Source organism: Canis lupus, chromosome 4, assembly GCF_048164855.1.
Source record: "Canis lupus baileyi chromosome 4, mCanLup2.hap1, whole genome shotgun sequence".
NCBI classification, from domain to species: Eukaryota; Metazoa; Chordata; class Mammalia; order Carnivora; family Canidae; genus Canis; species Canis lupus.
In genome coordinates this window covers 80582028-80597938 of record NC_132841.1, presented here as the reverse complement: position 1 = coordinate 80597938, position 15911 = coordinate 80582028, and the positions used below count along the sequence as shown (strand labels likewise).

At 34.5% G+C, this 15911-nt stretch overlaps 1 long non-coding RNA gene across 1 annotated transcript in view; it reads right to left on the bottom strand.

Annotated features, from left to right (window-relative positions):
* Positions 1-13905: 13905 nt before the first annotated feature.
* LOC140632721 (uncharacterized) overlaps positions 13906-15911 on the bottom strand; it is a 24945-nt gene continuing 22939 nt past the window's right edge. Inside the window, exon 3 of the long non-coding RNA XR_012030404.1 lies at positions 13906-15022. This is a non-coding gene — a long non-coding RNA (uncharacterized lncRNA). The remainder of the gene's footprint in view (positions 15023-15911) is intronic.

Here is a 15911-nt window from a genome sequence, read left to right as displayed (position 1 = left end):
TTTATTCCAAACCCAAATCAAAGGAGGGAACAGTAGCTCTATATATATTGTAGCAGAGATATGAGTAGAAAGTAAAAATTAGTAAAATGAACATTGTAATACCAGAAATAAAATTATTGGTATTATTAGCAACAATAACTACTACATACTGCTCTTATATTGAGTTTGATTGCAATTAATACATAGTAAGTCTAATTTTCAGTATAGATATTTTTCATATTATTTCCTATAGAACTGCAGTCCTAAAAAATATAGTTACAGGGTAACCAACAGCCATATAAATTGGTAGTTAATATTTAGTTCATATGTTTCTAGCTTAAATATGCACATTCTTTCCAGATTAACAAAATGGTCTTAATAAAATGTGAAACTCAAAATTAAGTATGGGGTCGGAGTATTTATAATCGAAAGTGCTTCAATTCTAATTCCCCTAGTACAAACAATGTAAGGAAAATAAGACCAGGCTAACTTAATAACAACCCAATATTTTTTTTCATTTTCTATTTCGCATATGAAATTGAGAAAGGTATTATTTCTGCTCCCCTCTCTAATAATTATGAAATTTTAGATTGATATATGTCCGCTATCCAAATCATTCACTGATGTTTATCAGGAAATCTATGAGAAATAGCTAGAATAATCCAAAACATTATGTTAGTAAGTCTATATTAAATACCAGCAAAGAGATACAGCCCCTATGTTAACAACAAAACATATTAAGTGGAGATAATGAAACTGAGCCTCCATCTCTAAATTATATACATGGCAGAGACGGATTGAGATTATGAATGTGACAAAATTGTTGAAGTCAGAAAAAAATCAACAACCCATTTCCATGAAACAAAATTAGTCACACTAGGAGGCTAGGTTTCTGACCATAACTCAAGCTAATTTGTGGTAGGATATTACTAAATAGTTTTCATGTTTAATTTTAGGTTTTTTGAAAACATTTGAGTAAAAATGAAAATAAAATTTAAGCTAGGAGACTCTAAAAGGGAATTTGGGCTAGAGCTACAAACTTGTGAGTTGTCTGCCAATGGGAAGGAATTAAAGCTGTGTATCCAGGTGGAAGTGCTGCAGAATGAAAGGAAATCAGATCTAGGACTAAGTCTTGATAATGGCCAACATTAAATAGCTGGTGAAGAAGTCTTGTTTTCTGGAAAAAAAAAAAAAAAAAAAAAAACACTGCTATGGAGAAATATCGATGGAAATATTTTGTTTAGTGAATGCAAGGAAAGAAAGTGTTTCAATAGTAGGCTATGATAAACAATATCAGTTGCTGATGAGAACTGCCTAAGTTGAGAAATAAATAATAATTACTTAAAAACAAGGGTTACATCAATATCATTACTAAGAGGAGTTTAAAAGGAGAAGTGTGTGTAAGATCAAGAATAAGTGGGTGAATTTATTGCAGGTAATTAGTTACCTAGGTAGTGGAAAGTCAGAGGTCACACAGGATGATGCTCAAATCAAGATATTATCAACAGCAAAAGCCACTACCATCCTTACACTAGAGAAAAAAAAAAAAAAAAAGGAGGAGGGAGTTACACAAAACACAGAGGGCAGGTTCATAGATAGCAATCTAGAACCATGTGGGCTTTTCTGGTGAGAGTGACAGAGGAGGCCAATCATGGCTAGAGGGCCAGTCTGAGGTTGGGAACGGGACTGTCACTCTTCTCTGACTAGGAATTGTTAAGGATTGCATGGATGATGGTACATGCATGCATACAGGTAGGTAACACTGGTGAATAGGCACCAATGTTTAAGTGTCCCAACCAACAAACTTTGACAGTAACAATTTGAGAGACACTTCAAAATTTTTAGAAGTGCCTGAAAAGTAAAATATTGACTAAAGCAATTATTGTCTTAATAAAGAAAACTGGCTTTTTCCCCTTCTCTGTCTTATTCTGCTTTGTCATCCTTCCTTCCTTCTGGGATAAACTCCCAAATATTTATTTGCTCCGAAATTTACTACTTGGCCCTTGTACCAGACTCAGCTTTAGGGAAAACTCCAAAATAACAGTTTGTGTCAAAAGTAGCCCCACAGAGCAGACTTTTGACGTAGAATTCTTTATCTAGGTCAATGACTAGTCAGATGGCAAGAAATATCTGATTGTTGAAGTGGGTGTTAATAATCCCTGACCTGCTGTGGCATCACAATGATTAGGAACTCACTTGTGGAGGTCTGGAGTGGATTGTATGGAAAACACTGGGTTATGTAGTGCTGTCCCCTGGCATTTGAAAGGTCCAGGGCAAAAGTGATTGTAAGAATTTTTTTTTTTTTTCCTAACTGCCTGTAGCCTTGAAAAATAGAACGGCATGCTCAGGGTAGCCAATTATCAACTCAGTGGAAATGTTGAAATCCAGAACTTCAAAATTATTTAAATAAACCCTCGTCTCCTGCATCTGATTCAGACTGTGGAGAAAATCACATCCAGATGGCAGAGCTGGAAAGAAAACAAAATGAACAATTTTGATAGGTTTCCAATGCTAAGGTTAAAGACCTGAAATGGAGTTTTAGAACCATTATTTTGGGGTTGGAGATTTTTGAATGGACGCATCTAAAAGCCTGTAAATTCCCTACATTAGCATGAACTATCTAGGAGAGCAGAAGGAGCTCCAATTCACTTGCTGGAGGAGATTGGCTTCATCTTGCCTTAAGACTCAGAAAAGATCCAACCTTAAGAAATACATTTCTTGATCTTCATCCATTTCATTTACTCTCATTGCTCTCAGAAGAAAATATTTTATCAACACAGGACTTGGCTCATACTACTGGTAAAAGAAATAATCCATATGGGAGTGGACCTTCAGGTGTTAGAATGAAGAAAGAGTTGATTGAAATTGATAAACAGGAAGCAATATATATATATATATATTTGAACCATAAATTGTCCAAACATAGAAAGTGAGAAAAAGAGCAATAAAAAATTAAAATTACATAAAATTTGAAACCCTAAATTGTTAACTAATAAGTTGGTTCTATTATCTTGCTGAATGTATGAAATAATAACTATTATAAAAATAAATTTCTAGATAAAACAAAATACAACCACACAAATATGTACATTTCAATAAGGTAAAAAAAAACTGTGTTGTTAAATTACAAACAAGATATATCAATCAAATATGAATATTATAAATAAAAAACAAGACATTTAAAATAAATAAGCAGGACATTTATTCTTGATATACATTCGTGTACCATATCTCTACTATACTTTCACTGTAACTTCTGGGGGGAAAAGTGCTTTCCTCAATCTGGCTTTATATGTTAATTTTTAAATTAAAATAATAATAAGCTTCTTGAATTTGCAATTCTTAGTCTTTGACAACTTCAAATGACTCCTCTCTAAGGGAGTAATAGTTTTTTTAATTTACGTTCAACTGACCAACATCTAGTACATCATTAGCCTCAGATGTAGTGTTCAACAATATATCATTTGCATATAACGCCCAGTGCTCATCACATCATGTGCCCCCAGTTACCCCATCCTCCACCCCCCCATCCTCCAGTTACCCCATCCCCCCATCCTCCACCCCCAGCAGCCTCAGTTTGTTTCCTATAGTTAAGAGTCTTTCATGGGCTTTCTCCCTCTCTGATGATTTCCTGTTGAGTTTTCCCTTCCTCCTCCTATGAGCCTCTGTGCTGTTTCCTATATTCCACAAATGAGTGAAATCATAAGCACAATATTTTTTTAAAAATAGAAATATACTTTCCCTGGAGGACAGAGTTACCACATAAACTGAGGGTAAATTTTGCTATGTAGAGCATATTCCCTATTCTGACAGCTTTCATATTAAAATGTATAAATATGCTAGATCCAATATTTTCATGGTATCTCTATTTGTATACTTAAAAAATGTTTTAGGAAAATATTTTTTCCTTTCCTTCTCTTTTTTTATGGGTTCCTTATGCTTTTCATTTGATAGGTCTGTGCATATTATCAAAGTCACCATTCTACAGATTAAAAAAAAAAATGTAGATCTGAGGATAGTTCCAGTGCTAGTGAAGAAAAATTAAAACCCACAGCATCTGACTTCTATCCCCATCACCTTTGATCTTGCTGGCAGAGGTGAAGATTTGTCCTGCCCTGTCACTCTCATACTCCTATGTGAGCTTCTGTGTCCTGTGAACACAGGGTTGGCAGGCCAGGGCCAAGGTCAAGTCTCTGTGTGTGTCTATGAAAGGGAGTGCCCCTCCCACACAATGGCTAAGAGCAGGAGTGAGAGGAACAGGCCCAGGCCGTGGTCTGGCTGGATTGTGTTCTCACCAATCCTACCTTCCACATTGAGTTCCTCACGAGCCTCTGAAGACAAACTTCATATGTTCCTATGCAAAATTTTGAAATATTAAGTCTTACCATAAATGATACACTATCTTTTTCAAAAGAATTTTTCTTATCCCTTAATCCTAAAATAAAGACTTTTGAACTTGAGAATTTAAACACAGAAAGAGGGTGACTGAGCCCAAGTGGATCTGCAACCCTCTAACCCTCTTTCCTGCCCTATGACAGGCAACAGTGGCCTTCATCATGCAGAAGAATCACGAGTGCCCAGGGAGCTCTGTGGTTGCCTGCCCCAGCTGACACTTCCTCGAACGCAGGTGGGCTGTTCTCAAAACTGGAGTCAGTATGGAGAGTTTTGGCACTTTATTATTTCCACTTAAGGCAGAAATATATTTTCCATCTCCACTCTCATTTTCAAGGGTTGGTAAGTTTCTAAGAGTATTACAATCTGGTCTAAGATTTTGTTCTGACCGCAGGGGTGAAGTGTCTAGAAAATTTTCCTCAACAGGTCTGAGTGCTAGAGGGTGCTCTCAAGAGTCATAGCCTAATTTTTTTTTCAATTGAGATATAATTGACATATAGTATAGTATTCGTTTGGGGCATATAAAATAATGATTTGATATTTGTATGTATTGCAAAATGATTATCAGAGTAAGTTTAGTTAACATCCATCACCACACACAATTACATTTTTTTCTCTTATAATGAGAATTTTAAGATCTCTGTCTTAGCAACTAGAAAAAGATTACTATAGGGAAAACTCCTAAAATAAGTTGACTATTATGTTATTTGATTTTAGATACTGAAAAATTATAGGCCTGATATGTTTCATTCAATTGGTATTAAATAAATGTATCCAATTAAAAAGAGCTCCTTCAAAAGATTACTCTCACAAGTTTAAAGCACACTTAAAAAATTTTATAACAAAATCCTATACCGTGTTTAATTTGTTTCTTTTCTTGTTTGATTTAAACTTACATATCAGTTTTTTTCTCATTTGCAAGTCTTATTTTCAGTATTATTTAAAAATTTCAAACCTAAGGTAATGCAACTGTTTTTAATATTTCTCTTTTTTTAGATTTATTTTTTATTGGTGTTCAATTTACTAACATACAGAATAACCCCCAGTGCCCGTCACCCATTCACTCCCACCCCCCGCCCTCCTCCCCTTCTACCACCCCTAGTTCGTTTCCCAGACTTAGCAGTCTTTACGTTCTGTCTCCCTTTCTGATATTTCCCACACATTTCTTCTCCCTTCCCTTATATTCCCTTTCACTATTATTTATATTCCCCAAATGAATGAGAACATATAATGTTTGTCCTTCACCGACTGACTTACTTCACTCAGCATAATACCCTCCAGTTCCATCCACGTTGAAGCAAATGGTGGGTATTTGTCATTTCTAATAGCTGAATAATATTCCATTGTATACATAAACCACATCTTCTTTATCCATTCATCTTTCGTTGGACACCGAGGCTCCTTCCACAGTTTGGCTATTGTGGACATTGCTGCTATAAACATCGGGGGGCAGGTGTCCCGGCGTTTCATTGCATCTGTATCTTTGGGGTAAATCCCCAACAGTGCAATTGCTGGGTCTAGGGCAGCTCTATTTTTAACTCTTTGAGGAACCTCCACACAGTTTTCCAGAGTGGCTGCACCAGTTCACATTCCCACAGTGTAAGAGGGTTCCCTTTTCTCCGCATCCTCTCCAACATTTGTGGTTTCCTGCCTTGTTAATTTTCCCCATTCTCACTGGTGTGAGGTGGTATCTCATTGTGGTTTTGATTTGTATTTCCCTGATGGCAAGTGATGCGGAGCATTTTCTCATATGCATGTTGGCCATGTCTATGTCTTCCTCTGTGAGATTTCTCTTCATGTCTTTTGCCCATTTCATGATTGGATTGTTTGTTTCTTTGGTGTTGAGTTTAATAAGTTCTTTATAGATCTTGGATAGTAGCCCTTTATCTGATAGGTCATTTGCAAATATCTTCTCCCATTCTGTAGGTTGTCTTTTAGTTTTGTTGACTGTATCCTTTGCTGTGCAAAAGCTTCTTATCTTGATGAAGTCCCAATAGTTCATTTTTGCTTTTGTTTCTTTTGCCTTCGTGGATGTATCTTGCAAGAAGTTACTGTGGCCAAGTTCAAAAAGGGTGTTGCCTGTGTTCTCCTCTAGGATTTTGAGGGAATCTTGTCTCACATTTAGATCTTTCATCCATTTTGAGTTTATCTTTGTGTATGGTGCAAGAGAGTGGTCTAGTTTCATTCTTCTGCATGTGGATGTCCAATTTTCCCAGCACCATTTATTGAAGAGACTGTCTTTCTTCCAATGGATAGTCTTTCCTCCTTTATCGAATATTAGTTGACCATAAAGTTCAGGGTCCACTTCTGGGTTCTCTATTCTGTTCCACTGATCTATGTGTCTGTTTTTGTGCCAATACCACACTGTCTTGATGACCACAGCTTTGTAGTACAACCTGAAATCTGGCATTGTGATGCCCCCAGATATGGTTTTCTTTTTTAAAATTCCCCGGGCTATTCGGGGTCTTTTCTGATTCCACACAAATCTTAAAATAATTTGTTCTAACTCTCTGAAGAAAGTCCATGGTATTTTGATAGGGATTGCATTAAACGTGTATATTGCCCTGGGTAACATTGACATTTTCACAATATTAATTCTGCCAATCCATGAGCATGGAATATTTTTCCATCTCCTTGTGTCTTCCTCAATTTCTTTCAGAAGTGTTCTATAGTTTTGAAGGTATAGATCCTTTACATCTTTGGTTAGGTTTATTCCTAGGTATCTTATGCTTTAATATTTCAATTTAAAATGTTTAATGTATTTCTGTAAAAACTTTTTTTACAAAAGAGTCTGTTCAATAGTAATCCAATGCCACTATGGGAACTTAGACTGATTTGATGGTTTTGTGTTTCTTTTATTTTTTTTTTGTTTTGTGTTTTTCTGTGTATTTATTAATATTATTATATTGCACCTGGGCAGCAGAGAGAAAACCGGTTACCATGCTATTTTTTATCCCATTTTGCCTTATCCCAAAATTTAATGTTCCTTTTCTGTAACTAGGTTACATAAGAATAAATCTCTGGTCGAACACAATTTTACCTCAATCAAAAATTTCAGGGTTTTTGCTTTTTGTTTATATTTTTGGTTTTTTTGAAGCAATTATAAACTGTACATTTATATCACTATCAATTCAAAGTACATTTTTGCCTCATAAGTTCTTTAATTTAATAAAAATACTTATTAATATGAATCTGTGTCCAATCAAAATGCAAATTTTCATAGTAACACAAAGTTTGCATTCATATTAGCACAAATAAATTTTTCTTTACTATTAGCTTTTTAGACTGGACCTATAATAACATTTACACAAATGTCAGATTTTTTATTGGTATAATGGATTCCCAAAAGTTTTAATTTGTTTGTATTAACTGGATAGAAAAAATTGCACCATTATTAAATTAATCGGCTTTTCTCATTGAAGTATCTGATAACACTGATATAAAATTAGTATGTTCTCGGAGCTCCTGGGAGGCTTACTCAGTTAAGCAATTGACTCTTGATTTCAGCTCAGGTCATAATCTCAGGCTCCTGAGGTTGAGCACTGTATGGGACTCTGCTCTCAGCAAGGATTCTACTTGAGACTCTCTCTCCCTCTCCCTCTCCCTCTGTCCTTCCCCCCTGCTCTCTCTCTCTCTCAAATAAATATATAAACTCTTTAAACAAATAAATAAATAAAATAAAATTAGTATATTCTTAACTGTTCGTGAAGTATTTCTTATGCTAAGGGAGATAGTGTACAAGAGCTATTGCACATACCTGGATGTTGATTGGGCAGCATTTGGATAAATAACAAAATAAAAATGTATATAAATTATGTTACTATATATTATATTGCCTTAGTGTTCACAAAATCTACTCATTATATTGTGATAAGTTTTTCACATGATTGGGTTAAATCAATGTATCACCAAACTAGAAATGCCTTGAATCACAGTAGTTCTAAAAATTGTCTTATAATTCCAATTTGGAAAAATTTTATATGCTGAGGATTACAATTAGATATGTTAATAGAATTACTGAACAGTCTTTAGATTCAGAAATGAACCCTGAATCTTCATAAAAATGTTTCCTACCATTACCCTTGTTTTAATTTTAGCATACAGAAAATTCACTTTTATCTAACACTGATTTACTTGATTCTAACACTGGTTCTTAAAGTAACATCTAGATCCGTGCAATATTAACTTTCCTTTCAATAGTGGGATGATATAAATACAACTTTCAAAAGATCAGTATGTTGCTCTGTGTTTATATGTCTTACAGTTGAGACTGTACCTTAATTATAGGTTCATTAAATATTTCTTTTAGGTTTAGTTTATGTGAATTTTTCTTTCCATAGTCATGCAAAGGGTTTCATTTATTTGTTCTAATGTATTGGAATACAACGCTGTTGAATCTTTCATAAGCATTTTCTTTCTGCTTTAAATAATTTTTTCTATCTTTTAAAAATATCTAAACCCTAACAAACAAACAAAACATCCATTTGCTTGTCTTATGCAAGTATATGTCATCCTAATATCAAACCATAGTTCACATTAAATGAGAGCCTACTGTGGATATTCAAAGTTTTTCCCAAAAATGGCTATGATTTGCTCCTTTTTATTCTATTTTATTTTTTTTAAAGATTTTATTTATTTATTCATGAGCGACACAGAGAGCAAGAAAGGCAGAGACACAGACAGAGGGAGAAGCAGGCTCCATGCAGGGAGCTCGATGTGCGACTTGATTCCGGGTCTCCAGGATCACACCCCGGGCTAAGGCAGCGCTAAACCACTGAGCCACCCGGGCTGACCAATTTGCTCCTTTTAAAAGGAACTTTTATTTGTCCTGGCAAATCTGTCTAAATTAAATCTAGTTGTTTTGTATTTAGTAATTCTTTCTAAAGTTCAGAAAATAGTTATAAGCAGGTTTTTGAAATATGCTTCATTAAATTATTCCAACTTTTAGAGATTCCAGAAAATATCATAAATGATGTTTGAATATTCTAAAGACTGTCATAGTGATTAGCACAGCTGAGATCATGTTTTCTAGCAATGCATTCAATCACACACCATACATGTTACAAAGAAATCTTAAATTTTAACCAAATTCTGGCTTACATTTTTTTTTTTTTGGCTTACAATTTTTTAAAAGATTTTCTTTATTTATTCATGAGAGACACAGGGAGAGAGGCAGAGACCCAGGCAGAGGGAGAAGCAGGCTCCTTGTAGGGAGCCCAATGCAGGACTCAATCCCAGGACTTGATCCTGAGCCAAAGGCCAATGCTCAACCGCTGAGCCATTCAGATGTCCCGGCTTGTAATTTTTAAAAATTCTTATCAACATATCATTATTACAATTTTAATCAAGGATTCTGAAAACTGATTGCTTCTCAAATTTCATTTAAGTCAAAAGTCTGTGTTTTCACAAATAAATCAATGAAACTGTCATGAGTTTATATTTGTTTTCTTACTCTTATAGTTCTAAAACATATAATATAAATCATAGTTGTTTAACATATTTACCTTGCTACTATCTACCTGGCCTGAGCAACATTTACTTTTAAAACCTTATGTATATTATATTATATAATTTTACTAACCGTTAAACTATAATCTTGTGTGAGTTCTTTATCCTAAAGAGTAGTCATTTGTTTTATCACATTTTTATCTAATATGCTTTGGCATTCAAGCATCAAATTTTGAAATCACTTCTACAAAAGCCAGAAAATTTATATTGTTTCCTGGACATAGTGAATGATTAGTACTATAGGAATTATCATTATGATTGACTGAAGGTTAGACATTATTATATTTTAAGTATAGCATGTCAATGACCTATACCAATATAATTTAAATAACTATGGTGTGTTTTACTCTACCCTTTCTTTTTTTTTTCTTTTTTTGTAGTAATTTTTGTTATATGTTCAAGTAGAAACTGTTACTTCCATTGTTTCTAGTTCTTAAAAATTAATCCAAACCACTTTTAAAATATTTTTCTTTTTGTCGTTTTCTCCCTGTACTTCAATTTCATAATTTCTATATCTATCAAGATTTCACATTTCATTTACTCCCAACCATTCAAACGTTTTAAAAATGTAATCGAATGATATTTATGTGTAAGAAAAGTAAGGCACTGTCTTAAAAGTAAAAGGCTGATTTAACTCTGTGTGGTTTCAGAGTTCCAGAGCCCTTCTATTCTAATGCTAAAACAAATACATGTTGTGATCCAAACAGAAGTATCTACACTAAAAAACAACAGGATGTAGGAGGAAATTTTTAAAATATGGATAAAATGCAAACCCCAGCAGGAAGTTCACACTCTGCACTTTTAATTTCACCCAGAATTTAATTTCATGTCTACTTGTATCTAAAGACTTAGTAGACATGTGGGGGGGGAATTTTTTTAATAGGTTGAGAAGAAAGAAAAGAGAAAGAAGAAAGAAAGGAAAGAAGAAAGAAAAGAAAGAAAGAAAGAAAGAAAGAAAGAAAGAAAGAAAGAAAGAAAGAAAGAAAGAAAGAAAGAAAGAAAGAAAGAAAGAAAGAAAGAAAGAAAGAAAGAAAGAAAGAAAGAAAAAATAATTATAGTATGATTAGTATTCTCTGTAGGTTTAGATCCCCAGATATTTAAAAGTTTAGTTTCAAATACTGTTAAAATGTCTATGCTACCTAGAGCAATCTATATACATTCAATGCAATCCCTATCAAAATACCATCAAGTTTTTTCACAGAGTTGCAACAAATAATCCTAAAATTTGTATGAAACCATAAAAAAGACCCCAAATAGGCAGAGGAATGTTGAAAAAGAAAACCAAAGCTGGTGGCATCATAATGCCAGACTTCAAGCTCCTTTACAAAGCTGTAATCATCAAGACAGTGTGGTACTGACACAAAAACAGACCCATAGATCAATGGAACAGAATAGAGAACCCAGAAATGGATCCTCAGCTCTATGGTCAATTAATCTTTGACAAAGCAAGAAAGAATATGCGATGGGAAAAAGACAGTCTCTTCAACAAATGGCATTGGGAAAATTGGACAGCTAGATGCAGAAGAATAAAACTGGACAATTTTCTTACACCATACACAAAAAATAGATTCAAAATGGATAAAAGGCCTAAATGTGAGACAAGAATCTATCAAAATCCTAGAGAACACAAATAGCAACTTCTATGACCTCAGCTGGAGCAATGCTTGCTAGATGTAACTCCAAAGGCAAGAGAAACAAAGGTAAAAATAAACTATTGGGACTTCATCAAGATAAAAAGGTTTTGCATAGCAAAGGAAACAATCCACATAACCCAAAGACAACTGACAGAATGAGAGAAGATATTTGCAAATGTCTTATCAGATAAAGGGCTTGTTTCCAAAGTCAATAAAGAATTCATCAAACTCAATACCCAAAGTACAAGTAATTCAATCAAGAAATGGGCAGAATACATGAACAGTCATTTCTCCAAAGAAAACATGCAAATAACCAATAGATACATGAACAACTGCTCAATATCTCTCAGCATCAGGAAAATTCAAATCAAAACCACAATGAGATACCACCTCACACCAGTCAGAATGGCTAAAATGAACAAGTCAGGAAATGTCCAATGTTGGCAAGGATGTGGAAAAAGGGAAACCCTCTGACACTGTTGAGAATGCAAGCTGGTGCAGCCACTCTGAAAAACAGTATGGAGGTTCCTCAAAAAGTGGAAAACAGAGCTACCCTACAACCTAACAGCTGCACTACTAGTTATTCATCCCAAAGATACAAATGTAGTGATCTGAAGAGGCACCTGCACCCCAATGTTCATAGCAACAAAGTCCAAAATACCCAAATTATAGAAAGAACCTAGATGTCCATTGATGGATGAATGCATAAATAAGATGTTGCATATATACATATATATACAATGAAATATTATTCAGCCATCAAAAAAAGAAATCTTGTCATTTGCAATGACGTGGATAGAACTAGAGGAAATTATGCTAAGCGAAATAAGTCAATCAGAGAAAGACAATTATCATATGATCTCACTCATGTGAAATTTAAGAAACAAAACAGAGGATCATAGAGGAAGGGAGGAAATATAAAACAAGACAAAATCAGAGAGGGAGACAAACCATAAGAGACTCTTAATCATAGGAAACAAACTGAGGGTTGCTGGTGGGGAAAAGGGTGGAGGAACTGAATGATGGACATTAAGGAGGGCACATGAAGTAATGAGCACTGGGTGTTATACAAGACTGATCATCACTGACCTCTACCTCTCAAAGTAATAATACACTATATGTTAATTAATTGAATTTAAATTTAAAAATACATAAAAATTTTAAAAATAAATATATATTCCTAGAAAATACATTATTACAAAATTAAAATAATTAATTAATTAAAGTTTTGTTACTTTTTAAGTTAAAACCATTGAGTGACATTCACTCAATGTTTGCTCATATACAATTGTATTGAATCTATTACTTTAAACTGTCATATTTAATATTACCTTGATTTTGAAATAGAGATAGGCAGAGGGAGAAGCAGGCTTCCTGTGGGGAGCCCGATGTAGAACTCGATCCCAGGACCCCAGGATCACACCCTGAGCCAAAAGCAGATGCTCAACCACTGAGCCACACAGGCATCCCTGAAGCAGCATTTCTTTTCTGAGATAGAGCCTCAGAATTTGGAGTGAAACATTCTTTTAATTATCTATTAAATTAATTTTCTATGATTTTTATTTAGAATTGTATGTATAGGTATAATGTATGAAGTTATATGTATATCCATAAATATATGAATGTGTAGAGATAAATCTATAATTTAGTTTTATCTATTATCCTTTTCAAGTATTTTCAGAGTTTTGGAATGAAAATTTAGCATTCGTCACAAAATGAATGTCAAATATTCAGTTTTTTTAATCTCAAATATTTTTCACAATTACACACACACGTGCACAAATCATGGCTAACATAGTCTCTGATGTTTTTTGGAACAATTAAAATCGTGTTTAAAAATCAGCTATGGGACACCTGGGTGGCTCAACAGTTAAGCGTCTGCCTTCTGCCCCAGGCGTGGTCCTGGAGCCCCAGATGGGAGTCCCACATCGGGCTCCCTGCATGGAGCCTACTTCTCCCTCTGCCTGTATCTCTGCCATTCTCTCTCTCTCTGGGTCTCTCATGGATAAATAAATAAAATCTTTTTAAAAATCAGCTAGATGGGACCCCTGGGTGGCGCAGCGGTTTGGCGCCTGCCTTTGGCCCAGGGCGCGATCCTGGAGACCCGGGATCGAATCCCACATCAGGCTCCCGGTGCATGGAGCCTGCTTCTCCCTCTGCCTATGTCTCTGCCTCTCTCTCTCTCTGTGTGACTATCATAAATAAATAAAAATTAAAAAAAAATTAAAAAAAAATAAAAAATAAAAATAAAAATCAGCTAGATTGTTGGTGTACTGGCATAGATTGTACTTTGTATTATTTTTTTTTATAGTTTTTCTTCATCATATCACTTGGTATACTGCATTTCTCATTCCAAGTTCTGTTTTCATTTGTAGCTTTGCATTTTTTGTTTATTAGATTGTCAAACACTTATCTATTTTATCTAAAGAAACAAACAAGCTGCTGTATTTTCTTATCAAATCCTATCAAGTTGAGGTTCATATTCATCACTGCTGTGTTGTCAGAGGAAAGAATATGAATCACACACAGAGGACTTTGTGTTGTTTATTTTGTGAGGCTATATGGCACCGGGATAGAAGTCCATGAATACTAGGTAGCATAGACTCTCAACAGATAGAAATGTGCCTCTTTTTGATCCTTATAGAAAGAAATTACAGACGTATTATACAAAAGGTAGGCACTTTTGCAAGGATGCAAAAGACTGGAGAGCTGTGGAAGTATAGCAGAGTAATCTCTTGAGAATGTAAATGCTTTTAAGGTTATTTTGAGTGTTTAGATAAATTTTCAAATAACCACCCTTTCCTGAAGGGTGATGAGGAGGAAGGGAGCTGGATTGTGTTGGATATAACACTGTTATCTGTAGACTATAATTTTTTAGTTTCATTAAACACAATGCTTATAGAATATTTGAACAGAATCCAACGATGTTTCTATAAAGGACTCATTAAGATATAGGTTGGGGCAGGGAGTGGAGGAGAGTAAAATGAAACCAAGATCTATATAGGTCATTCAGGGCACAAAGTAATGTCATTTTGATGTCAATATGATAAGGAGGTGAGTTATGCTTTTTCCATATACAGAACACAAAATAATCTGGTAACTCAAGGAATTGAGAATCAGTAGTAAAGGGTCTAATAATGAACAGCATTGGCAGAGAATTAAGAAAACCCCTTGAATTGATGTAAGAGCAAAGAGTTACTATAAGCAATCTCTAGAGGCAGGATAAAAGCTGGGCAGCACATAGTGACCTTAGGTGAGTGCTATATTACCATACAAGGTAGTAGCAGCAGCAACAGAAACAACTTTCTGGCCACTTTTCCCATAGAAAGTTGGAGTCTTTGTCAGCTCCTCTTGAAGTAGACCTCTGATTTTGGTTAATATAGTGTAGCAGGAGTAGTGCTAGGTGACATCCAAAGCTTCATGTTGGTCTTCTGGCAAACTTGCATGATTAGAATTATCTTTCTGAATGGGCCGCCTCAGATGCTCCTTTTTCTGGCACCTGTTTCAGGCTGTGAGAATTACAAACCACATAAAAATGGCACAAGGTACTTTGATCAACAGTCCCAGCTGAGTCCAGCCTAAGAACAATGCCAGTCCAATCATCAGACATTTTAAAGAAACAAATTTTTAGTTAATTCCATCTCTCATCATTGTGTCACCATCAGGTATTCGAATCCTCTCAGATGAGAACCTATTCACTGAGGAGCAAGAACAAACTATCCCTACTGTGTCCTCCCTGAATTCCAATGCATAGAAACCATAACAGTAATCAAACAAGGTTTCATACCTTAAATCAGGGTCATTTGTTATGTAACAAAAGATAACCAGAACAAAAATCACAAATGTGTATGAGGTTGACAGGCTGGGAGGTTTTGCAATGGGCTGAGAACAGAAAGTACATGTGAGGTAAGAATAGGAAACTGCATTATTAATATATGTATTTATTTACCCTTTTATATTTAGTTTGTAATTTTGTGACAGACACATATATGCATCCATTCACACATAAACATGTAGTGAATACCACCTCTATGCACACTTAAGTTAAAAATAAAATTTGTGATCTAGTAATATATGCCAAATGTTGCCGTAGTTTCTTTTAACAGATATTCTTATTATATTTTCTTGACAAGACTAGAAACCTAGTGAAATATTTCTGTTTAGAAAAAATATGCTATGGTAAAAGTATGTTTCAGCAGAAAAGTTGATAGGTACTTCTTGCAGAAAATCCAATGGGATACATTGAGATTTTGCTATCCTTTAAATAATTTTATCAGTTGTATAATATTCAAATTGTTCAAATATTTAATTTTATTGTTTTTGTTTTCATAAGTTTATGAAAGCATGACAAAAGAAAATATATGTTTCAGTATAAATGACAAAAGGTATTATATACAT